Source organism: Notolabrus celidotus, chromosome 17 (assembly GCF_009762535.1).
Source record: "Notolabrus celidotus isolate fNotCel1 chromosome 17, fNotCel1.pri, whole genome shotgun sequence".
NCBI classification, from domain to species: domain Eukaryota; kingdom Metazoa; phylum Chordata; class Actinopteri; order Labriformes; family Labridae; genus Notolabrus; species Notolabrus celidotus.
The window spans coordinates 12,864,237-12,890,058 of record NC_048288.1 but is presented as its reverse complement, the minus strand read 5'-3'; the positions used below and the strand labels follow the sequence as shown (position 1 = coordinate 12,890,058).

Genomic DNA, 25,822 nt, shown 5'->3' with positions numbered 1-25,822 from the left:
ACGAGCGCTCCCTCTCTGTCACCGGTGCTTGACCAGGAAACGCAACAGGGGGAGACGCTCCACCACGCGGGCCAAACAATTGCTCGCAGTAAGTTGCGCGTATCATTAAAACATGATCCCTGTCATGTAAGACTGATGACACATTTCAGAATGACTTAATAAACTGTATTCATTCAGGTATTTCAAAGAAACGCTGAAACAGGTGGATAAATCGGACGCCGTGAGGCACGTTCATATTACGGGTAGGCCAGCTCACATGATTTTAATTATCCCTATAATCATAAGTTTTAATTTATTATAGCTTTTATGCAATTGCTTATAGCTGCCATGTGTAAACTGACGATGTGATGGTAATTGTGTGTTTTTATAGTGGCATTCAGCAAACTAAGAATGTTTAGATCAGGTTGCAGTGTGTCACCAGTTGAGGTACCAATTCAATGATTTGAAGGTACAATAATATGTGTGCATTTTAGAAAACAAGTTATACAGTTTTAGATATGTTTAATAGTGTATTGTATATTGACAAGGTATTTTTAATATTGTTTACTTTTATAGGGCTCTTATGTGCAGTATTGGTGGTCACTGTTTTTTCCCACTTTGAATTAATGTTTAGTATAGCGGGCTCTGTGCAATAAACTTCTGTGGACGCAATACAATACTTGGGGGATAGTGTAGTAACCCAGAGACTAGAGGCTTCAAAATTAAATCCCCTCTGTGTTTTGTTCATGCAGATTTGGGTCATGGTAGCCTATATGTTGGAGCCATGAAGGGATTCAAGTGTTTATATTATGTTATTTTTGAGGTTTAGGGTAGGATATTGTTTGTATACTTTTTGTGGTGTTATTTTTGTTGTTTGTTTACAATACGATTTATTGTTGGATCAGTTAATTTGTTTATTTACAGGTCATGTGTTAGGGGCGGGGATATTGAGTTCATTTAGGCCACCTGTGTTCTTTTGTTTTGCAGGTAGAGAGAGCGGGTGAGCTGGGTCTCCGTACTTTTGGTTGACCGCTCAGTTTACACTATTCACGCTATTTATCACTTATTTTTGCTATTTTCTGTTTGTGCACTTTATCATGAGTTGATTATCCTTTTTGGTAATAAAAGGTTAAACTTACTTTTTTGTGCAATAGGGATTTTTGCTTTTAGCGCGTCCGACAATAACTAGGCCCAGCGTCAGCCTCTCAGCGGCTTTTGGCTCTTTATAGTCGCGACAGTATATCTTTTCCTTGTTTAGAGTGTGATTTATGTCATTGGGTTTTAAAGTGTGCAGTGTAATTTGTGTGAGGGGTTCTAGTTGCCACTTCACTGGGTGGTCTGCTATTTATACCAAGCGATTTGTAGTTTTACCGGTATCATCGACCAGTCCTGTAGTTGTACCAAGCAGCAACCTCCGGTCTAAAAATATGAGTCAATGCGGATGTGTTAAAGCTGCAGTTCATTGAGGATCCACTTGAGGCTGGCTCCAGAAGTACCGGAAGTCACATACATATGAATGGGGAAAAAGACGAGGCTCAAAGCTCGCCTCCTTTACGTCACACTGGCTCGAAAGAAGCAATATGGCTGCCGCTGCCGATTGGCTTCAAAACAGCGTTCAGAAACAGATGGGTGGCGAATCAAATCCTTTTTTTCTCACATTTCTCTCATAGTTAGTTGTTCACTTGACTGCAAATTTTTCAGAGACGTTTAATTTTGGTCATCTAATATTAAAAAGAGCCGATATGATACCATGATTGACAGCTCTGTTGAAAATGCAAGCTCCTGCAGAGTTCTAAACTGGATTATTAGTGTAGTAGAGGAATGGCAAGAAAACGTAAGGAACTCCAACCCAAGCGTCATTGAACTTTCCAAAGCCACAAGAGTCTGCTTCAACACTGGAAAAAATGCCCCTTCAAAAACAAGAAAAAAAAAACTTATTTCTAGGTACTTTTACCTTTTGAAATTAGCAAAAAAAATCTGCCAGTAGAACAAGTGAAAATTTGCTTGGTAAGATTTATTAAACTAAGACATAATATTTAGAAAACTGATCTTAAAATTAGCAAGGAAAATTTTAAGCAATATTTCACCAGTATTTTAAAGCTTAGTGTCTCAGAATAAGCCAGGAATGCTATCAATTAGTATTTTTTCACTCAAAAAAAGATTTTTGCACTAATTTCACGTCAACTTCTTAATTTGAGATATATTCACCTTAATTTGAGTTGTATTATAGCGGCACTTCTCTAGGTTTAAGACCATCTTGTACTTGAAATAAGATTACAAAGTTTAATTTGAGCATTTTGAGATATAATGTCTTCTCATAGTGAGCTGGATATACTAATATTCAGTCATGTTGTTTTTTTTAGGATAAGCCAGCTATGCTCAAAAGTAGGTGTATCATTGTGTGCATGTAGTTTGAGGATGTATATTTTTATCTGATCATGGAGCTGTTTTCTGATAGATTCTCCAATAAAATGGATTTACTTAAATCAAGTAAAGAGTTTGTCTTAAATCAAGATTATCCGTCTTCTACAAATAAGATCTCAGCTTGAAAAATGTATGAAATGTAAAATAAACCTTGTTTCTTCTAAATTACAACTCAAAACAAGATCATTTCAAGATTGTTTGACCGAACAAGATCTTTAAGATGGATTGTCTTAAAACATGTCCCTCTATCTTTCTCAAATGTTACTTGTTAAGTACATTTATCTTAAATCAAGTGGGATAAGACATTTTGACTAAAAATGAGACAACTTCACTTGGTAAGATTTTGAGTTTTTGCAGGGAAGTCATCACAAGAAATTGATCGGCTGTGGACTATACTTACCTGAGAATTCTTGGATATTTATCGGCAAGTTTACTGCATGGCTTAGTTAGCATTGTGGGTGCCACGTCAGTCCTGTTATGCTACCAGCCAGATTGCCTCTGTGCATGCCTTGGTTGCACTAGTGCAATATGTAAGCGCCCATGGTGGCGGCCTTTTGGTGTCAACGCTCACAATTGGTGGAAAGTGATGTCATCCAGTTTCTATCCAATTAATGGTGAATACACACAGCAGGAGCTCCACATACACACAGCCTCAGACATGCACGAACACAGCCTTATTGTCTCCGCCCTTGCCACCACCTTCCTCCCATCATCTGCTCACACGTCCAAAGGCGAATCAGAGATGGAACAACTTAGCCTCACCATTATGCCTCCATGTGTTACACATTGCAGACAAGTAACCGGGGTGTAAATATCCCGCCATGAACTGTCAACCTGTAAAAGCCTGTTGTGACTTGGAGATTGTTGATATGACTAGAGCTTTGACTCTAAATTACAAAGCTTAGACCTGATTGTAATTAAAAATCTTTGTCCCGCCTCACAGAGCAGTAAAATTGTATTGCTGAGAAATGTATTCAAATTTCAGACATTTCCCATCCAATTAAATGTACCCATTATACAATTGTGGGTATAGTATAAAGGATAATTGTTTGAAAATATGTAAAATGTTTGAACAAAAGAGCCATAGTCGTGATTTTTTTAACCTTCCATCAGAACTACTGCGGATCACATACCAGATCAGGTGTATTTAGGAAATGTCCCAGTGTTTGAACCCAGTCTGTAAACACAGTAGGATTAAGTTGAAGTTTAACAGTCCTCCTAAGGCCTGCATCACAGACTTTGTTCCTGCTTGACTTTGTACTTCTGATTAATTCCAGCGCGTCCACAGCTGGGACTGAGATGATGATGAATGTGTTATTTTCAGCTCGCTGTTTTTGAGATGTTTCCTTCACTCGGCTTTTTTATCTGTTTTCGTTTTCACTCACTCTGCCTTTGATCAGGCACATGGGGGGACAAGCACGTCTGTTTCTTCTGGACAAACTCAACTGGAGCCATTATTTATACTGTCTGGCCCTCTGGGAGGAGGGGGGGTTCATTTGTAGCAGCGCAGTCGTGAAGAAATGACATGCTTATATGTACATATTCAGGAAGAACGAATGCCAGAACAACTCACATCTGCAGACAACATTTTAAATATTTAGTGCATTTCCAACTCACTAGAGACAGTAATCATGCATATATTGGTCGTATCCTAACTACTTCAATGTTGTTTTTTTGTTATTATATATTTCCAATACGGTGTTCACCAAATTAAACAAAAAAAATGTTTTCCTATATGTGGCATTCTTAATTCAGGCCATACGTCAGAATAAATCAAGATGTAGGATAGATTTCTACAACTTTCTTGTTCCTAAATCACAACCAAAACTGAAATCAATACAACTCACATTGCCAAGAAAAGTCTTGATAGATTATTTCTGTGTGCCCCTCTGTGGGCTGTGACAGTTCCAAAGTATAGCTACCAGACTGAAGCACAGAAAAGTCCAGATTGTAGTCCAGTGTGGTTACAGAAAATCAATAGCAATGCATCTTCCACCGATGACTTGCTCAATGAAAGGGATGAAAAGATGAGTTCCCATCATGAAATATGCAGTCTGGCCCAGCAGATGAATATTTTATTTCTTCAAATAGATCGTAAGAGCACATTGCAATTTTTTACAATTTATCCTTCTGAAAGAAAAATAACTTATTCTGTAGAACTGTGACATCGCTTTCTAACTCACTGGTGAATGTGGACACACACATGCAAGTTAAGCAAACCAAACCAATCCCTGTTAAGTTAACTTTCACCAGTGCAGTTTGCTAACACTAGCTTGGCAACTCGTCAATTCAATAAAAGCTGTTTTTATATATCTTTATTCTTTATGAATGTACAGTATATTCTATGAAAAGATGTTGGGGGAGAGTGAAGTAGAAGTTTCAATGCTGCACTTCAGACCTATGAATCCAGAGATGAGCACATGAAAGTATTATGGTGCTTTCAATGTCCCATTTTAGAAGTTAAGGTAAGATAGAAGTCCATCTAGTCAAGGGAGATGGATGAATGATGTTAATAAGAATAGAATGTTAGCCCTCCTCTTATGTTGCGAGTCAAATCGACCCTTTTAAAGTCTATTTTAGGCAATATGTGCCTTGCAAACCAGCTAAATGCAGCATAGAAATCTGGGCAGCATGTGATGAGGTGTTGTTTTAATTTATCGACATCACTTCATAAAAAAAAAGAAAATTCAAAATGTAAAATTAAATAAACAAAAATCTGTCATTTAAAACTATTGTATCTATATTTAGGTCTTTCAAATGTACATTAAAAAAAGTTTTAAGATGAATTTAGTTATGAGTTATCCTCATTGAACCATGATCTGAGAATTAAAGAACACCAATGGACTAAATCTTGATTTAAAGGGTTAGTAATGGAGTTAAAAATTTGATTTAAAAAAATGTGTATTGGGATTTTTTGGGGTTCTGACACTTGGATAATTGAATATGCCCCGGGTCAAATTGACCCAGGAACATTATTGCTGTTCCAGAGAAACAAGCATAATAGGAAGGTTAAGTATCTTTTGTAAAGAACATTTTGGAGGAAAAGACCTAATTTGTCTATAGTACTCTTAAAGCATCCAATATCTTCAAACCTCTGACATTAGATAACATTTTGTACCTTAGTTTTTCTATTTGTTTTGTTTTGGTGTTGTCATGTGAAGTCTCAGAGCAGGCTTCATTTGATTAGTTTTGACATTGGAGGAATCTGCAGGAATTCCTCAAGGAAGAAAAAAACTCTTCGGCATTTTTCTCTGGAAAATCTAAATGACATAAAAATTCAAAAAATAAAGACAAATAGACAAAACCCTACGTCCTCTCTGGGTGTAGCAACACATTTCTCTTGGCTGCAAAATCTATATCTGCCTGCCACAACCAAAGGGAAGACACATGTGTCTCCTCCCTCATTCTTTTTCAACCGCTTTGTGTTTGTGTATTTGTTATTTAGTTGTTCTGTGTTCTTGTAGGTATTTATCAAATCAGACGGAATTTACCCTCAGCAAAAATGTAACTTTAGCATTCACGCCAAAGAGACTATTTGATTCAGAATTTCATATGGCAGAAAGATTGTTGCTCTAAACACGCAGCTTTCATTTTGGCTACAACGTCAAAGTGTATCGCCAGCAGAGTTAAAAGAATAATAGCAGCATCACCAACAACAAAGGAAGTGCAAATACAAGCTCCCCGCTGTGAGGCTCTGCAGCCGTCGTGCACCTCAGCCTGGGAGGAGAAGCTGCTTCAGAGCGGACCATTCGTCATGATGAGTGACGGATGATTGAGAGGAGAATGGAGCTTGAAGGACACCTCCTGCCACCAGGGAAAAAACACAGGCTGTATCTGAGGGGAGCGAAACACCAGCTGTCACTCGAACAGATATATGGACTCACAGATGTTATACTTTGATGCTCTTTCATATAAACCATCGTAGTGATTGTTTGACATGTACATTTATACAAACAGACTTGTTGGTGCATACAGCTCAGTGACACTTACTGATACAAATTCAAACAAAAACAAAATGCTTATATGACAACTATATTCATTCATATTATTATGACAGGGAACAGTGGATCATAAGAGATTCTACTGCTGATATGGGTAGCATCTCCTCCATCACATATCAGCAATAAGCACATTAGTTTCTTTCTGAGTGACCGTTTTAGTTCAACTAAAAACTAGGCATAGTTCCATCATAATCTTCCTCCTCTTCAATTGACCTCACTACCAGTGTTGTGGAGCTAGGTTTAGCTAGGTTTAGGACATTCCTATAGGAAACGACTTGATCTGGCTGATCTTGTCGCTGTCTATGATGCTTGCTTGCTCTGCCTGCTATCAGGACACGATGTAATATTTCACCGTGATGACCTTGCTCTATTCGCCCTTAAAATCTAAATAACGGAAATAGTCTGCCTTCATAGTAAACAATGTCGGTCTGACAGCTTACTAAACCACTGGTTGAATTAGCCAGCTACGCATAGGCACTAACACACCTGTAGGTTTACCTTCCCTTGGTACACAGCTACCTGCCTTGAAGTAGGAGGGAAACAGAAACAGTGCTAATGCATCAGGGATTTTGTTTGGCGAGAAAAGGAAAATATGGTATTTTTTTCAATGATGGATTTCTTTTCAGAAAATGAATCTATGCCCTTACTTAAACTTCAGAACTAACGCATTACATGACTTATCACAGCAAAAAATGTATTCAGGTACTCTAACATATTACTTTTGTAGTGAATAACTCCAATTACTGCATATCCATCCATACATTACTTTGACCACTTATCCCGTTTGGGGTCACGGGGGGTTGGAGCCTATCCCAGCTGACTTCGGGCGGAAGGCAGGGTATACCCTGGACAGGTCGCCAACCCATCACAGGGCCCAAACACTGCATGTCTACATAAAACACCCTCTTAGCATGATCATCCAATGGCAATTTTAAAATCATGTATAATTTTAAAGACAGGTTTTTAGCCTCTTGGTAGGTGGCAAAAATGCACCCATTAGTCAGTATCAGTTTAGCCATGCCCCTTATTATGTGTATATATCATCATATAACAACTCACCCCCCACAATCTTCATGTACAAAGCAATAAAGAGAGATGTAGAGCTCAAAGCTTTTCTTTGTACAAAGCTGTAAACTTGTTTGTTACTTCTGTCAAAATGACCAAATGAATGGGCTCCAATGGGGTCCACTTGGCTCTTGATGCCAGCCTAAAGTGGACACTTGAGGAACTGCAGATTCACAGCCAGCACCAGCTTCATTTTCATAACTGGACACTGTTTAAACAAAAACCTACTGTTTTCAAAATTGTCAAGATTTCACCATGCTCACTTTTCATTTTCTTTTAATTGGCATCCAGCTGTTACCTAGTGATTTATCAATCAAATATTTGCAATGCAAAACATGCCCCACTGGACTTATTCAACCCTGCTCTAAAATGGTTAATGGAGGTTTAGTTTCCAGCAGAGGTTTTTCAGTATTCATTTATTTGAAAATAATACATCAAAATGTCTTTAGAAATGTCAAATGTCCTCGTATAAATTTGGGTGCTCCAACATTGATTTGAATACTGAATACTCTTTGTTAACCATCTGATTTGACTGAAAAAACATTAATGTTTAAAGAAAGCACTTAAAACCTCAGTTTTCTATGAAATTGCAAATGGAGCTTTAACTATTTCTCAAAATGAAAATGAGGTTTCTGAAAATTCTTCTGCTCTTCCAAATCTTGCATTCCTCCAGCTGACCTCCGCTGAGCACGAACAAAAGACACAGAGTGAAAAAACAATTTGTCTAAATCAAGTCCCTTGGTTATTTTTGGGTTAGAGAGGCATGGCACAGCCTTGCACCACAAGCTGAGTGCTGGCTCCAAATATGTATTTTTTTTCTGTTCCCCTGTGGTTTGTATTATTCCAGTTTTAGCTCAAAATTACAGTCCATATGCTGTCAGTGGAGGGCAGCCCTGAGGACCAGGGTTTGGCTCAAAAGAAGTAGTGCACAGCATCAGAGCAGCTGTGAGGTTCACCTACGCTAGTGCAGCATTGTGGGTACAGCTATTTACAATAACTTTAGCGGGTTCTAGTGAAGACATAAATAAAAATGTGATGCCCACAAACCAACACCACTGTAGAAGACTGCTGATGCTGGTTTGAGGCTATATAAACATATTGCACATTACCAGCACCAAAAACACAGGAAGACAAAGCTAGCTGGTAAACATTTAACAAGAAGTGACTAAAGAGAAACACAATTCAAGTACAGTCAGTGTCAAACTACAAGTGTCAGAGGTCCATCAGTATGTCCTTCTTATTAATGCATTGACTGAAGTACAGCGTCTCATGTTAATTATGAGCCTCTTCATACTGCTGTTTAAAAGGTTATGTGCAGCTGGTTGCTGTTGATGTCATTCTCCACTTCTTAGGTTTGGACAGCTGCGAAATGCTAACCCCAGTAACAAGCCTTACCAGTATGCTGTTGTGATATCGTAACATGATAAAGATTAACAGGAAAAGGGAGATGGGAAGGGTAAGTGGGAAAGTGGAAGGTGAAGGGAGGGAGTGGTTAGAAGTTTCCGGACAACTCAGGAGTTAGTCTGTCTTTTTGCTTTTGTGATTTTTATTTATTTATTCATTTATTCTATTTTTATTTGAACGGATTCCTTCATTTATTTGTCTTTGAGTCATTAATTTATTTATTTACTTTAGCGCTTATTTATCTTGTTATTGTTCTAAAAGTTATAAATGAGACTTGAATGTATCTGGAATGTATGAAACATAATTGCTCAATAAAAAAGATACTTAAAAAAAAGAATCAAGCAGATACAGGCAAGACGAAATGGCAGGAGGCTGGGTAGGAGTCACTGAGGGGCTACATGGGGTAATTAGTAACTGAAGTGTTTGCTGGTTTATTGCTTCTGTGCATCTTGTGAAATTAAGACAGTCACGTATCTTTCTTTTGTGGATCAGTCATTTTGTCCTGTGATGGTCTTCAATGGCATTCAAAAGCAAGACTGAAATTTTGGTCGTAAATTTCCATTCAAAGATTCACAGTTCAGCACCTTTTATGGCGTGGCGTGGCGTGGCGTGGCGTGGCGTGGCGGTCAAGAAACAATCATATAGGTTCTCCTTTGCTGTGTAACATTCAAGGTTTCTACTAGGCTGTTTTTCCCATTTTACGTGTTACATGTAATAGCTCATGATAAAACCTGAAGAGAAATTAGACTCAAGTTTGTCATTGATATGTAATACAATAAGGTATTTTACGGTGGTCCTGAAGGGCTAAACACAACAACATTTCACAAACATAGCATGTTGCCTATCCTCAACACCATGGAGCGTCTTCTGGAGGTGTTTACATTCCACCATATACTGGACTTCAAAAGAACATTTCTTATTACAGTGTGAGGATAGTTTTTTAACTTCATCTCCCATGGGCAGTCAATGCTGGGGATTTGAACCCAGGATGCTTGCATACGTTATCTTAAAAGCTACAAAGTTGCTCTCACTCAAAGTCTAAGGTTCTTATGTTTTCGTCTTAGACTACAATTCAGCCAACATAACATTGGTTTTTAAGCATCATTTTGGAGGAAAGGAGCATAAACAAAGGAATTAATCTTTACCATTCTCAGTGCACACATGGTATGAAGTCAGAATGCTGTCCACACAGACATGTCGCCAGCTGTATCCACCCTATTTATACAGTTAGAGTGTTAAATATAGCCACGTTCAGAGCAGAGAACTTGTAATTGTGGCCTTAAAAGTGTCTTTTTATGGATGTTTTGCAAAAAGAGGGTGAAGTCTCTGTGGCAAGAATAATTAGTTGAAAGACTGAATGGTTACACCAGACATGCTGCTGATGTCATCTGTTATGATAGAGCTGAAACAGTTTTGTAGCTAGGTTAAAGGCTAATCCGGCCATGGCTTTGAACCACCTGAGTGAATAATGGACACAACTACATTTTAGTAAGCCACTAAGAAAACATGTGTAACTGGTTTAAGACACATCTGACACACATCATTCTTCATACAATGGATTCATGGATGGTTTTGGTGATACATAAATGTGACCAGTGCGTGTATCTATTTATGTAGAATACCATAAAGACAACAAATCTTGCTCTTATAGCACTTCAGCTTTTTAACCAGAAGCTTTTCTTAGATATTTTTTTTTACCATACTTTTATGTTTCCTCTGTTTTTGGGACTCAGTTATCTTGATTTCTTTAAATCTGTACACAGAATCTTAAGAGAAGTTACATTAATTCAACTTGAAAAGACATGCTGGTTTTCACTGAAGTCCAAGAAGGATCATAAAGCTTTGATTGTACGCAGTGAAAACAGTCAACATGGAAACCAGAGGCGACACAACTGACATTAATGAGTCCAATGGTGATTTTGACGACTAATATTTAACAAACTCTGAATGTCAGATTCCTTTGAAAACTACCACTGACAGAGAAGTTGAAAAATATAAAATACAATTATCATATTTCCATTGTATCAGGAAGAACTGCAACTGTGGAAGATTTATCCAAGTTGGATTTACAGTATGATGGAGCTGTTGTATTGTATTGCATTAGATTGCACAGGTGGGGGTAATGTTATGACTGATAGGTGTGTTCTGTTATCAACATCACGCTGCATGTTGCCAAGATACTATCAGATACTCTCTACCACTTTTTGTTGGTGCAATCACAAAACAAAAGCCCTGAGGTTGGGGAATCAGTTTGTGGCTCTTTCACTGTGCCAGAGTTTGTTGTCAGGTGACCAAAGTTTGTTGTCAGGTGACTGGTTGGGGGCAGCTGATTGAGCAGGGATTGGCTGTGCCAGCCCCATACACTAAACGGAAAACAACGTTCAATCAAGTTGAAAACATTGCAGTCAGTAGTGCAACCAAAAATTCAGTTCAGAATTGGCTTAAAATTGACCCTCAACTCCAGTCTTGCTTCTCAAGATTCCAGTTAGACTTGTAACACTTGCCCAGTCCACTGAAGAGACAGGCTGTCTTCAAATCCGTCTACTACATATTACCTACGAATGTAGTATGCAGTACATACTTCATACTGCGTTTGAATGTAGTCTGTAGTATGACTGCTCTGTTGGAACTGTCATGCAGTACGCTGGGTCAGGCGTTGCTGAATTTCTCGTTTCGGAAAGCAGAGGCAAACGGCCAAGCTGATGGAGAAACTACTGCTTTAGCATCCACTGATAATTTAAAAAGTTAAGAAGTGGTTTATATTGAATTAAATAATTTTCACAGCACCTTAAAATTGAGTGTCCCCCGTCAAAAAAGAAGTAAAAAGAAAAAGCGGAACATTGGCGCTGTGCATTTTGGGAAACAGTACACGAGGGAGACTGGTCTGCTGCGAACTGAGACATTTTCCAGAATCAGTACTACATCTGGCTAGTTTTGGCATACTGCAGACATACTGCATTGCACTGAATTTGGCTAAAATCAGTACGTACTGCTAGTATAGTAGGTGGTTTCGAAAAAACAGCCTCAGTCTTCGCTTGAAGTCATTTTCACTAAACACTTCGAACACTTCCAGCCCTGAAAAGTTGACCATTCCTTCCATTCCTTGTGTCTTTGTCAAACGATTACCGACCAGATCCTAGATTGGCATAGTCACATAGTCTGTCTCCTTTTATGGTGTCATCTTTGTTGAATGGCCCTTGCATTTGACTTACTGACCTCTACTGGTTTTGCGGTTAAGTGCAATTTCTGGTGGTACACAGAGATCTGGTTGTTTTTTTACTTTAAACCCGAAGCAGTGGGGACATGGTAGTTTGGTATAAAAAAATAAGCAGGGGTTCTTCGTGAAGCATAAATATGTCATGACTACAAAAGGACAACTCATTGACAGACAGGTAGACAATCAATATTAAGGATCCAGCTACCTTCACAAGCCACATAATAAAGTTGTCAGTCCATTTACAATCCATATATCATCCGCAAGTATGGCCTAAATCCAAAAATGGTCACACAAACAAACAAACCATAACAGCAGAAGCTACTCAGACTAGCCGATGTAACCACTTGAATAAGTTGCTTAACTATTGACCATCATTCTCCAGCACAGCAGCAACAAACAGCTACTGCTTTGTTTGAAGTCATGATGGATGAGACTAAGCCTTACACAGATAAGAGAATGCAATTGGTCAAATCTGAAGTACCCCTAACCCTTTCTCTTTAAATGAAACCCATACAGCCTGCAGGCTTCATGTGAAAAGCAGATGTGTAATGCAGATAAGCAACATGCTAGAAGATATTGAGTAGATATACTCTCCGTGCTTGTTGTAGTTATAAAACTATTGCGGCACTAAAATGCAACCACAGCTTTTCATCAGGTTTTCTTCACCTAAAGTTAAAAGGTATTTAATGAACAACAAGGTCTGTGAAATACTTTTTGTAAACAACATGAATGAAGCAATTGAGTAACCGTGGCTAGTATAAATGCCTGCTGTAGCAGTGATTACTGGTGTATTGCATAACAGTTGACAATTACATGCATATCATCTCTGTAAATAGAAGAAAGCAGCGGACGGCCTCTGATCCCGAACGTCGCCTCAGTCTGAATGAACGCCATGTGTACGTTCATATGTGCTGCCCACATTGCTGTTTGGAGTGCCGCACGCACATGAAAGGAGGTATTTATTAAGGGTGCATACCACACACACACTCACACACACACACACACACACACTTAAGCAGATGTGGGCCTCAGAACATTCAATCCCTCTACATGATGTTCAGTATGCTCAGAGGTTTCCTGAGAGTTATGATGCTTTGGAGCTGCTGGAAGCAGTCATGCAAAGAGAGTGATAGCCGTTCTTTTTTTGTTTCACTCGCTTCTTGTGTGTTTATATTTGGTTTGAAATCATCCATTAAACGTTTCATTAAACCCACAAAGACATTTTGTTCACTTGAATCATGGGAGCTTAAATTCGATCTTAAGTAGAAGAGCAATTCCTCAGAAGATGATCAGGGTCAAGTATGGTACTTCCAGAGGTGTAGAGTTCACTCTGTATTCACTTTATGTGAACATAATGTGGTCAAATGACTTTAAAGAGTAACTTACAGCTACTGTGAGGAACTTTTAATTTATGCCAATGTCAATTTGGTTAACGCAGAAGTGTTAAAAACTGCAGTTCCCAAAGTGTCCACTTGAGGCTGGCTCCGAAGTACCGGAAACCACATACATACACACCAACTGCAAAAAGCCGATTTTTGCAGCAGAAATTAACATATTTACAGCCTGGGAAAAAAACAGTTTTTCTGGATAAATCACTTCTCTTTAGGCACACACTGTACAGGGGGTGAATTTTTCTGTAACGCAGGAGTATCGAAGATATAAAGATAACAAGTTTTCCATAATTTGAGGCGCAGCTTACTTGACTGACAGGCGGGAACACTGTAGCTGTTGGCGAGGAGGCTCAAAGCCCGCCTCTTTACCTCACACTAGCTCGACAGAAGTTAGGTTGACTTCAGCACATCCAATATGGTTCCCGCAAACGATAGGCTTCAAAACACTTCCAGAAACACATGGGGGACGTCAAGGATACTACGTCCATTAATTATTCAGTCTATGGTGTTGACGGACGAGATAGCACGGAGCCAGACCGCAGCTGATCGGAAATGGACCGGACACAGATCTGGTGCAAGTGCGGTGTGAGAAAAGAAAAACTTCCATCCCTCTGTTCGCTCTGTTGTCAAACGGCATTGAAGAGTAATTTAAAGGTAACTCTGAGGAACTTTTGGTTTATGCCATTCTTGGTACATATGTTTAACTATATAACCATCACCACTGACATTCTCCAACACATCGTTTACATTAGCATGAATAATGAACAATGAACAATCCACAAGAGGATACCACAACGCCTCTGCCTAGCTGTTCTGCTGTAGTTGTCTGTCCCTGTGACCAGGCGTGGTAACATCAAATATATGTATAGTTTCTGACAAGCATTCCTTAAAAAGTTCTGCCAGTAAACAAAGTATTCTTCTTTTTTGTGTATTGCTGGTCTGCCTTGAATTAATGGCTACACTGCATCACACTGCCCCCAATGATTTCTGGTGGTAGTGCCTGGTTTGGTCCATAGCTGGAAGCTTCCAGAAAACATGCAAAATTACAGACCATCGAAGTGAGTTAGGGTAAAATGGGTAGTGAGATTGACAGGTGAATTGGTGACCTATGGGTAGTGACAAAAAGAACGAGATTGCTGATAATGAATGGCTGAAATGAGTTTTCTCTGAAGGGTGGCTGGGCCCAAGAGATACGGTTAGGAGCTTGGTAATCCAAAGACAGCTTGGAGTTGAGCCGTTGCTCCTTTGCACTGAAAGGAGTCAGTAGAGGTGGTTCAGGCATTTTGATAAGGATGCCACCTAAATGCCGCCCTAGACCCAGAGTTCACTTGAGAGATTACATATCCAACCTGGCCTATGAACGCTCTGGATCCCCCAAGGAGGAGCTGGAAAGCATAGCTGGGAGAGAGATGTTTGAGTCGGCTTGCTGCCCCCAGTGACCTGATCCCAGATACCTGGATGAAAGTTAATGGATGGATACTACACTGTAGTATTCCATTAGAAGGCTTTGTTTAATTCATCTATTTTTTTAAGTTGGAAAGACATTTTTGGACGGGTCTAATCTCAAAGTTCTTGGCCAACCCAAATCCTTTTGGAAGATCTCAACTTTTGGACAAGATGTTGCAAAGATTGAGTAAGATAATGGGATCACATAACAGAGAAACAAAAACTCAGACAAAAACAAGTTCATCGGAAAAATGCAAACGGAGCCAGATCTTATTTTTCGTTTGTGTTTTTGTACTGGATCCGCTAAATGTCAACTGACAAGGCACACAAAGAGGGCAGGCCACTTGTGTTTCTGTTCTCAGTTAATTTAAAATGTGGTTTGAATGTTTTCAAGCCTTTCATGAGGCCTCAATCTTTTCAGCCTAGCGTGGTTAAAATCCAGAAATAAAGACAAAGGATGCATATTTTTGACTGGGCTGATTTTATGGTTCGAGACCACCAACATATTTTTTATTCAAAGCCAACACTCTTATTCGTACAGCAAAATTAATAACACAATAACCATAAACATGCATCCTTGTTTCTCCTTTACACTTAGATCAAGGTATGAGATCACCTACAGTGAAGTCACAGCAGGTGTTAGCTGATTGAGAGCACCTGCCGTGACATCATTGATTGGCATGTTGCCAGTGGTGACGCATGCTGGGTGGTTATCAGCCTATGGAGAGCAGCTGAGTAGCAGCACTCTGAGTTCAGCTTTGATCAGCGGTGATCAAAGCTGAAAGTCCTTCTTTGGTTTCATTTAAGGGCTGTCTGAGTTATGTAAGATGGACCCTGCATGGTGTTGTAAATTTATCTGTCAAATTAAAATATGTTAATAGCATTACAGTTTAGCAAATGCAGATATTTTTTTCCCTTTGTCATAAGATTTATGTTGTAAGATTAAGTATATATTAGGGATGCTTTATCCTTTTTTTACAGGTGTCTTAAGGCTGGCACACAGTACAGGATTCTTCAAACCTTCACACATTTAGAGACCACACACTTGATGACAACAAAAGGCAGATCGCACAAGATCCCTCTCATCTGATCTTATAGTGTGTGTGGTGTGCACTAGGGAACACAACACCGATTCTTCAGCAGAGTATCAGGTTCTTCACGCTCAATATTCCAACTCTCAAGTAGTAAAACGTGACTTTGGTGTAAACAAACATGGCGGACGAACAGGAAGGTTCATGGAATCAATGTGATTCTCTGCTTTATGCTTTATATTAATCTATCACGTGCACCTTGCCGGTTAGAGACCCCATAGAATCAATGTGTATTAAAAAATTTTTTTTTTTTTAATTCTCCTTTAGAATCATGCAACCTCTCCCTGTGTGTGTCTGCATCTTCTCTTTTTCTTAAGACCTTTTTAAAGGCAGATGAAAGTGAAATTAGAGAGAGAGACAGAGAGGGAGATACAGAGAGGGAGAAAGAGTGATGACAGTGTCTTAAAACTTGTTTTATAGGTGTTTGTGTTGGAAAGCTCAGTCCGTATTTTCAGCCTCCTACTACTGCACATTGAGCGGAGGCAATGTGGGAGAGTCCTTCCATGGAATTAAAGAGACCCTGTTTTGGCTGTGAATTATAAATGATTATTAAATCAGTAAATATATATATATATATAATAAGATTTGATTGAAATGTTAGAGATTAATGGATCAACTGTCCAAGAATACATTCATTTATAATACAGCCTTTGATGGCCTGTGTTATGTAGGAGGAAGGAAATCCCAAAACAGCTATCATGTTGCTTACAGATGTTGTCTTATAATTATCACAGATACTAATGAATACCAAGGGAGGAAATATAAAGTGTTGGTTTGTCTAATCATTGCAACATTTAATAGGATATCATTGATAAGGAATTTTTAAACTCAATCTTTGAACCCTGTCAGCAGAATCTAATAAAACACATGGAGCAATGCTTTGTCTTTAAATTCGATCATAGTGACATGTCATGGGGACCACAGAAGAAATAAAATCAGGGGGTGATCCACAGTCTCAAACCAGACCAGAAACAGGAAGCCGGGACACATGTGAGTAGACCTCAACTCATTCTGGTATCGGATGAAATGAGACTCAATCACAGAGTTCTGGCTCATTTATTGGCATCCTGTAACCACAAAGTACAGAGGCCACATTACGGTCTGTGGGAGTGCTTTACCTATATGTTTGTGTGTGTGCATATGTGCGTGAGCCCATTTGGTTCACATATGGCCTCAAGGTGTGCTCACCCTGCCCCCCTCCTCCAACACACATGCACACTGTATCCACATGCATCTCCCTGTGATTACTGTGAGGAGCTTGAAGTAAAAATAGCTCTCCTCTGCTTTTTTATTCACTAAGTAATGTCATAAAACTCTGCTAACCAATATCAAAAGGTCAAAAGTGTAATGTGATGTCACTCACAATCACTAAGTGCATTTATTTTTAGCTTTGAGTAAACTTATTTAATGCTTACGCTCCCGGCATGCAGGCCTGCTAATCGTACCTCAAGTCTCTATAAGTAGTATCGGAAGTAGGACCTTCAGTTATCAGGCACCTCTCCTTTGGAATCATCTACCAGTCAGGGTCTGGGAGGCAGACACCCTCTCTACTTTTAAGAGAAGGCTTAAAACTTTCCTTCTTGATAAAGCTTATAGTTAGAGCTGGCTCAGGCACACTGGCACACTGGGATCCTATCTCACCCCTCTCCCCCGACCCCAGATCACTTACTTTAACTCTCCCTGTCCCGTTAAAGTTACTAACCATAGACCTGTATGGAGTCTCTAAGCTCCCTTGTCTCGTAGGTTCCTCTGAGTCTTGGCTGTAAACGACCTGCTCCTGACGTTCCAGACTCCAGCTGCTATGGACGTGCCGGACTCCAGCGGCAACAGCTACTACTACTACTACTACTAATACTATCCGTCTCATCACTATCATCTCTCTCACTTTCTTATTCTCCTCTATCCCTCTTTCTAACCCAAACTCAGTCAAAGCAGATGGGTGTCTAACATGAGTCTGGTCCTGCTCGAGGTTTCTGCCTGTTAAAAAAAAGTTTTTCCTTTCCGCTGTACCTAGCTAAATACCGCAAGGTGCAATGCTCATGGTGGATTAAGATGAGATAAGATCGAGTCCTGTCAGTAAGAGGGGAATGGATCTTATCCTGTCTTGATGTTGGGTCTTTGTTAATAAGTTAACATGGAGTATGGTCTAGACCTGTTTGTAAAAGCGTCATGAGATAAAAATTTGTTGTGAATTGGCGCTATACGAGAAATATTGATTGATGATTGATTGATTAGAGTTCTGTCAAACTCATGCTTACTTCACTTTTAACAAATAGCTGATGAAAATATCAAGTTTGTGATGCAAGTAACAGAGGAAGCAAGGTAAAAAGACATTGGATGTACGATCTTAAGGAAGACTGAACCTATGTAGATGTAGCCACTGGGAGTGAACTCAGGATTTTTGAAGCTTTAGCATTATAGCTGTCAACATTTTGTTTAGTTTCTTATATTTCTGAGTAAAAATTAACCATGTTTGGATGGGAGATTGGAGCTGAAGGGGAGGGAGGGGTTAGCAAACACTGTTCAAAAACTAACACTCGCATTATCCTGAATGTAAATCATTACTGTGATTTAAACTGGGATGCTAGTTTTGGCACAAACTGAACAGACTGAAAAGTTAACAGCTGATTGCTAAGGGCTTGTTCTAACTCACAGAAACTTCCAAAGCTACATGTGTGAATGCAAATTGATAGGGGTTTTCACCCTGAAAACTTTCCTACCAGCCCCCGTGTCAATTTTCTAGGTAAAGTCTGCATGAGCTCATGTGAGATCACAGCAGGACATCTTCTGGAAAATTCACCCAGAGCAGGAGGGAGGAGTGTGACGACGTGTATATCATGCGGCAGGTGTTCTGTCTGGTTTTGTGCCTTGCAACTTTGGTTCAAACACTAACGAGCACACTATGATAAGAAGCCCAACTCCATAGTACACCGGGTTGAACCTGGATAAATGGGTTGAAGAACATCAAAACATAGAGACGCCTTATACTTCTCATCTACAATATGTATTTTTCATTTTCACATTTAGTTTTTTGTGGTATCGATATGAAGCAAAAATACACAGTTAAAGCATATCCTGTTGCTTTGACAGCCAACTGTATTGCAATAAGAGACAATAAGATGACACTGAATTTCCCAACAAGCACCTATGCAATGGAATAAGAGAGAAAAAAAATTAAGAGAATAAAATAGAAAGTAAACTAAAACATATGCAAGAGTAAAATCAAAGGCTCAGCAGTTTTAATCTAGGACTACTTTGTAAAACATCACACTGTTACACAATTGACGGCATGTTTAGCCTCCAGAGATCGCCCCCACCTCTTTAGACACACACACAGGTGGCTCATGTTATTTTCCTCCATTCTTACTCAATGGCATTGTATGTCATGGTCTATCTAAGCCATGTCAAACTCAGCACCTGGAAAGCAAGCAAACAGCCCTATAGCAAAAGGGGATTTAGTGAGTAACAATGGCAAACCATATGTTCCTGTTTCCTATCCATCATGGCTGACACCAAAACACTGACAGGGCCTCTTCTTTTCTCTGTCTCTGCTTTTTCTCTCCCTCTCTGACATGCAAGGCACCTCAGGGATTGACTAAACGTGTGCATGTTTGTGCATTTGTATGCCACTTCAACCATGGAGCACACATGAACCCAGACTGTACATGAGCAGCTAGTGTGAACTTGACAGATGCTGTTTTTGCTCTGTGAATTTGAGGATTTCCTTTCACACCTTGACTGCAAACCCAGGCCTAAGTCTCTCTCTCTCTCTCTCTCTCTCTCTCTCTCTCTCTCTCTCTCTCTCTCTCTCTCTCTCTCTCTCTCTCTCTCTCTCTCTCTCTCTCTGTGTGTTTTTTTCCTCATTTCTACATACTGACAGGTGGTGAAAAGCCATGCAATGCTGCCTGGGGGACATACACAAAAACATAGAACTTGACACAGGCACATATGCTCATGCACAAACACACACACACACACACACACACACACACACACACACACACACACACACACACACACACACACACACACACACACACACACACACAGTGACACAACAATGACACACACACACACTATCCTTGGTTACTGTATAGGTGCAAATAGGAGCCCCACACGCTAACACGGCATGTGGAGTATCCCTGTTGACAAGACAGAGGCCAAAAGGTGGCCCCCCTCCACAATCAGCCAAACAAGCCTTCACAAGTTAACAAATGGGATGTTACTGAAGTGTTTTAACAGCATTACAAAAAGAACTAATGGAGGGCTTTGGCTGATGGACACACCTATAGAAGTCATATCAGTGATCCTCATCTCTTGGGCGACATGGCAGTGAAAACATAGATGCACTTAATTACTGTTTATGACAGTCCCATCAGCTGTACACGTGCTTAACATGTAAATATGGAATAACATTTATTTCCTTCAAAATGATGCTATCAACAGTCCCACACAATGTGACTCTGCGTCAAAAACGATCATGAGCTGGTTCTGTTAAGGTTTAGTTTAATAGAAGGCTGAAATTACAAATTTGGCAGTACAATAAACTTAGTTGTTGGTGTACACTGAGTTAAAATAACTCAGCATTTGGTCTACCTAAACCATAGACCACCTTTTCCAATTGTACGTTTATATCCCGTTCCAGAATGCTGACATCTTGTACATTTCCTGCAGCCAGAGTCTGAGCAGTACGGAATTTGCGTGTTCCCTGGGGAACAAGCTCCGCCCTACAGCTTAGCATCACAAGGTCCTACAAAGTTTCTCTCTACGGCAGCTGTCAATCAAAGTAAACCCGGGTGTAAACCCCCGTTTTTTAACTTCTAATAACTAACGAAAAATAAACTTTTCAGAAAAAAGAGGCCTTGAACACAAAACTGTCAAATAATAACTACATATCACCACAGCATACGGATGTGAGAAACATTTGTAAGACGTATATTTGTTTTTTAAAGTGTGACTGCAGCCCCATTCAAAGGAATAAGGGAGATGGAGTTTTTGACCTATACTGCAGCCAGCCACTAGGAGGAGCAATTTTTTTGGCAGTCTCACTTTAAGCCGAGGGAGTTGACTTCCATTTTATATACAGTCTATGACCTAAACTAAAAACAGCTCCTCTAAATTTGGTTTCTACGTAACGTTAACTTAAAACTTTGGGGGCCTGATGCATAAAATGATTTTGGGCCTACCAAACATGTGCTGCAAATAACAACTAATTCGCATACACTGGTGTTAACAGTGTTCTGAACCTGATAGTGCTTCTTTCACTAGCTTGCTTCAGGAAATGATCTGATTATCTATCATGAATCAACTCAAAAATGGTAACTATGTTTCCTTTCCATTCAGCTCATCATAAATGTGAATAGATCTTAGCACCACCAGGATGAGAGTGCACAATGGAGCTCTGTGCAGCAGAGAGTGGAGATGCTGACAGCTTTCCTCCACAATTAGACGCAAAACAAGAGCAAGCTGCACAGAACTGCAGGACATTGTGGATGTTTTTGTGCTTTAATATCTTTAGAGTGATATGCTTTGTGAAATAGACCTTGAGACAGAGAAGAAAATGGGGGAAGATGATGCACAATTCTTGGTGCTATTAACAGCCATAAATCCCTCTTCATGAATGCACCCCTGAGTGGCAGGTTTTCATGCACCAGAATAATTATTTCGTACTTACACTAGCTTCAACTTTTATCTGCATTGTTTTCTTCTTTGTTCTCTCAGTCTACACTGATCTTTACACAACTTTGCAACCTGGGTGGCTTGCCAGTGTAGTAACTTCCACATTTGATCTATCTGTAAATAGAGCAGACATGAGATCCTGAAACTGTGAATGGAATTTATTGTTTGTTGTTACATCAGTGAGCTCAGTCATAAGCAAACGGATGCATTGCACTTTGCCTCTGCTCTTAATTTTAAGTCTTTTCGTCTTCTTTTTTTAATCATTTACACATTTACTCCTCACCAGCTCTCTATTTCTGCTGTGATTAGTTTCTAAATACTCTCACACCCTAGTGATCAGGTTTTGTGGTGTAACATAGATACTCTACGAGTTTTAAAAGGCAATATTTTTCATCACTAAATGAGGCAATGAATTAAGTTAACCACTGCCCGATTACAAGAGCACATAAATTAGTTCATTTTAAGTTATTTAGGAGTTTAAAGGAACATATAGTTACTTGGGGTTTTTTTGCATAAAAAAGGACCTCTTTGAGTTGTTTATTAGGTGATGACCAAGAACAAACTATTCAATTTTTTTTAAAACAGGAAATAACATGTCAGCTCAGTCTTTTGCACTATTGCACTAAAGTGACACATTTTCTAAATAATCTTTTACTTCTTGGCTGATTTACATAGAATAGGAATCTGTTAAGCAATTAGGACTTTCAGCACAGATGGTGTTGGTGTAATTAAACATGTGGTGTCCAAAACAGCAAATCTTAGACTAAATAAAACTCTTCCAACAAATACATCATATCAGTTTCAAAGGTCTCATTATCATTGTAATAAAAAGCTGATATCCGCTCAACACTACATGACTCAAATAGTCCACACACACACACACGCACACACATGGGCATACAAACACATGCACTTATAGCAGACATCTGTAAAGCTGTGTAATAACTGAAATTAAGCATCTGGTTAGCGGGTATAGAGACAGAACTAATAGAAAACAACAACACTGAGTTTATCATGATGTCCAACTAGATCTGCCCTGACAATGGAGCTCTGTCCTGAAGCTGGGAGCCAGTTGGCCAGTCAGAAACGGATGGAGCCTCAGGGTTTGTACTGTAGGTCTGACTGCAAACAAGAGACTCTCTCTTCCACAGACGCTTTATTCTTTCCGACTGCTGTGTCTGTGCGCTACTGCTGTGGGCACATGTGTGTTGCGCTTTCTCAATGTTCTACAATAAGTGAGGAATTCAGAATTTCATAGTGCCACATCTTGCATGAAAAAAAAAAAACGCAGCAACCAAAGACCTCCCCTGTAAATAATTAAACGTACAGAGTAAAACAAATAAGCACAACTATTTGGGACTGAGTGGTGGCAGTGGTGGTAGAGTATCAAAGAGGGGAATTCCTTTTTCAAAAATCATTTTAAAACTTTTGCCAAACCTTAAAAAATGTTGTGGTACTACAATGACATGAGTACAGCAGGCTCAACTGAGCCGTGTCCTCCTCCGCCCAGAGTTGGAGCAGCGTTGGACTGGTAGCTTTCCATTCGAGAGTGCTCATCTGACTGAGTTTAGGGACAGGGTCATGGACTCTTCTGGAGGACTTTTATCATACAAGGAGTTTGAATATTGTTCGACACCTGACACTGGCTTGTTATAATATGTGTCTCTGGGGAATCCAGAATTAATAACATAACATATTATTACCTGGCTTTCTTACTGATCTTCCGGCTGTGTAAGATGCTTGATTCTTATTGATCAAAACCCCTTGACAACAGTTATTAAATTTCCCTAACATGAGCAAGTCCAGAGGCAAGCTGATCACACATCATGTCAAATCAATCTGTGGAAAAGAGTTCCTGCACATTTTGCCTCTGCTTGTTCACACCGTAGACCGTAAGGTGAGGTAAAACCGTTAGTTTATTATTAAAATTATAAATCGGCAGGATACGGACATTTTCGTATTGGATCCTGTCCAGCAATATTAGCAATGGCAGCGGAGAAGGTGAGTAAAACTTTAGGTTATCAATGGCTTCAAAAAAACTTGAGCAGTGATGATGACAGCAGCAGTGTTAAAAGTTGTTATATTTGCCCTGTTTATTTTTAAAGATGTGTGAACTGTAGAGCTCAGATGAGAGAGAGGAGAGCTTGGAGTCGTGTCTCACCCTGTCGGGATTCTATTTCCAGCAAACCATACATTATCCTTTACAAAAAGTACTCTTTTATATGTGCCAAAATAAAAACATTTTTCAGTGTTTTTTTTCATACGTAACATTCAATTAATGAGCAGTCCTGTTATTAAGTATACTCTAATTGCTGAATAATTATGTGTGATCATCAGATAAAGCTTTACTTCATGTACACCAGTACATAGATAATGAAGAACAAAAGATAAAGGTAGTTTTATTATTAATTGAGGCATAATTGGGAGTTGCTGTACAGTTAAGGACAGTTATATGATTCATTATTTCAGGGTTTTTTTATATGTTTGGGAAAAAAAAATACTTTTAATTGTTAACTCAATACATCTTACTTACATTAACTTCAATAAGTTAAATCAATAATAATGAGGCTGTTCAACTGGCTTCAGTGTAATGTAGTTATTTATCAAACTAAGCAAAAAGAACCACAAGGTTAAAAAAAAATCCTAAATAAATGCTTCATATAGCTTTGGTTTTAATGCTTTACAACATTAAAGCTAAAGTAATATATGATAATACCTTATGTTACAGTCCTGGAAAGAAGCATACTAGGTTATGTCATGGGTTCCCAAACTTTTTAGTCCATGACCCCTAATATGGCAGTGCCAGAGACTGGAGACCCTTTTGCTCAATCCAAAAACCTACATATTTATTTGCAGTTTAATAACAGAGAGAAGCAGGGCAATTTCCTTCAGGATCATGTGGCAACAAAACAAAGAAGAAAATTGGTGACCTTCTTTATTTGTATGGTTTGATCTAAAATGTAGCTACAATTTTTGTAAATATTTTTACAACAATGGATAAAATATGCTATCTTAGATCATCGTTCATTTCTATTATTTTTTGGAAGGCATCTCGCAACCCCCACTTTGGCAACCATTGTGTTATATTACAGTGCTGAATGGAGAAGAAATTATATTATTCATTATTGGGAGTTAGTGAACGGTATATTTTGGGAGTAGTAGTGGTTACTTTGGAGTGAATGAAAATATTGTAATATGATGTATTATACTGGTTTACATTATAAGGTATTACACAGGGTACCAAGGCTTATGTTTGGGCTCAAAGGAGTGTCTTTGTATCTCAGATGACCTCGCTACATCTGTATGAATAAATGATCCATTCTCCTCCCCTCTGTAGCCACCGGGCCCTCTCTTGTGGCCCCTCACCATTCATGCCTGTCGACAGCATGATGTAGCCACATGGGGCCAAAGTGCTGACTCCAGCCCCTGACATCCTCCTCACTCACGGCCTTTGACCCCGTTACAAAAGAGGATGTCTCCCTGGACAGAGATTTCCCTGCTGTTTGACGGCTGTGCGGCACAAAAAGCCGCCTGGCTCTGTTGACACGGGCATTAGGAGGCACAATATGGGGACAGACTGGGAGGCCCCCCACTGGAAAACAACGTTTCCTGTCACTGGATGGTTGTGTTGGAAAATTACCTTATCTGTCTTATCAGAACAATTATCGTCTTGTGCTGGTACTTTCACTTTTGACCTAAATTCAGATTGACAGTGGTGATAGCTGTCATAGGAAATTAGTAGAAAATAAATAACTGTTTAGGCTGATAGTGGAATAAATGTATGAGACTAATAAAGGTTTTATTCACTACGTTATTTGTGTTTTATTACCCGGCTCTCTTACTGATGTTCTTGCTGTGTAAGATGCTTGATTCTGATTGGTCAAAACCCCTTGACAACGGTTATTAACTTTCAGTAATATGAGCAACACCAGAGGCAAACTGATCACACGTCACGTCAAATCAATCCGAGGAAAAGAGTTCCAGCATATTTTGCTTCCGTTTGTTGACACAATAGACCGTAAGGTGAGGTAAAACCATTAGTTTCCATTTGAATTGAAAAAATGTAGCTACAATGTTAGTTTTGGTTAGCATGCTATATCGACAGGCTGTGGGCATTTTCGTATT

General features: G+C 39.3%; 1 long non-coding RNA gene across 1 annotated transcript; it reads left to right on the top strand.

The window, feature by feature from the left end:
- LOC117828921 lies at positions 1-25,506 on the top strand. Its single transcript, XR_004634520.1, has 3 exons — positions 1-88; positions 178-242; positions 25,035-25,506. It is a non-coding gene; the product is annotated as an uncharacterized LOC117828921 (long non-coding RNA).
- Positions 25,507-25,822: the final 316 nt, after the last annotated feature.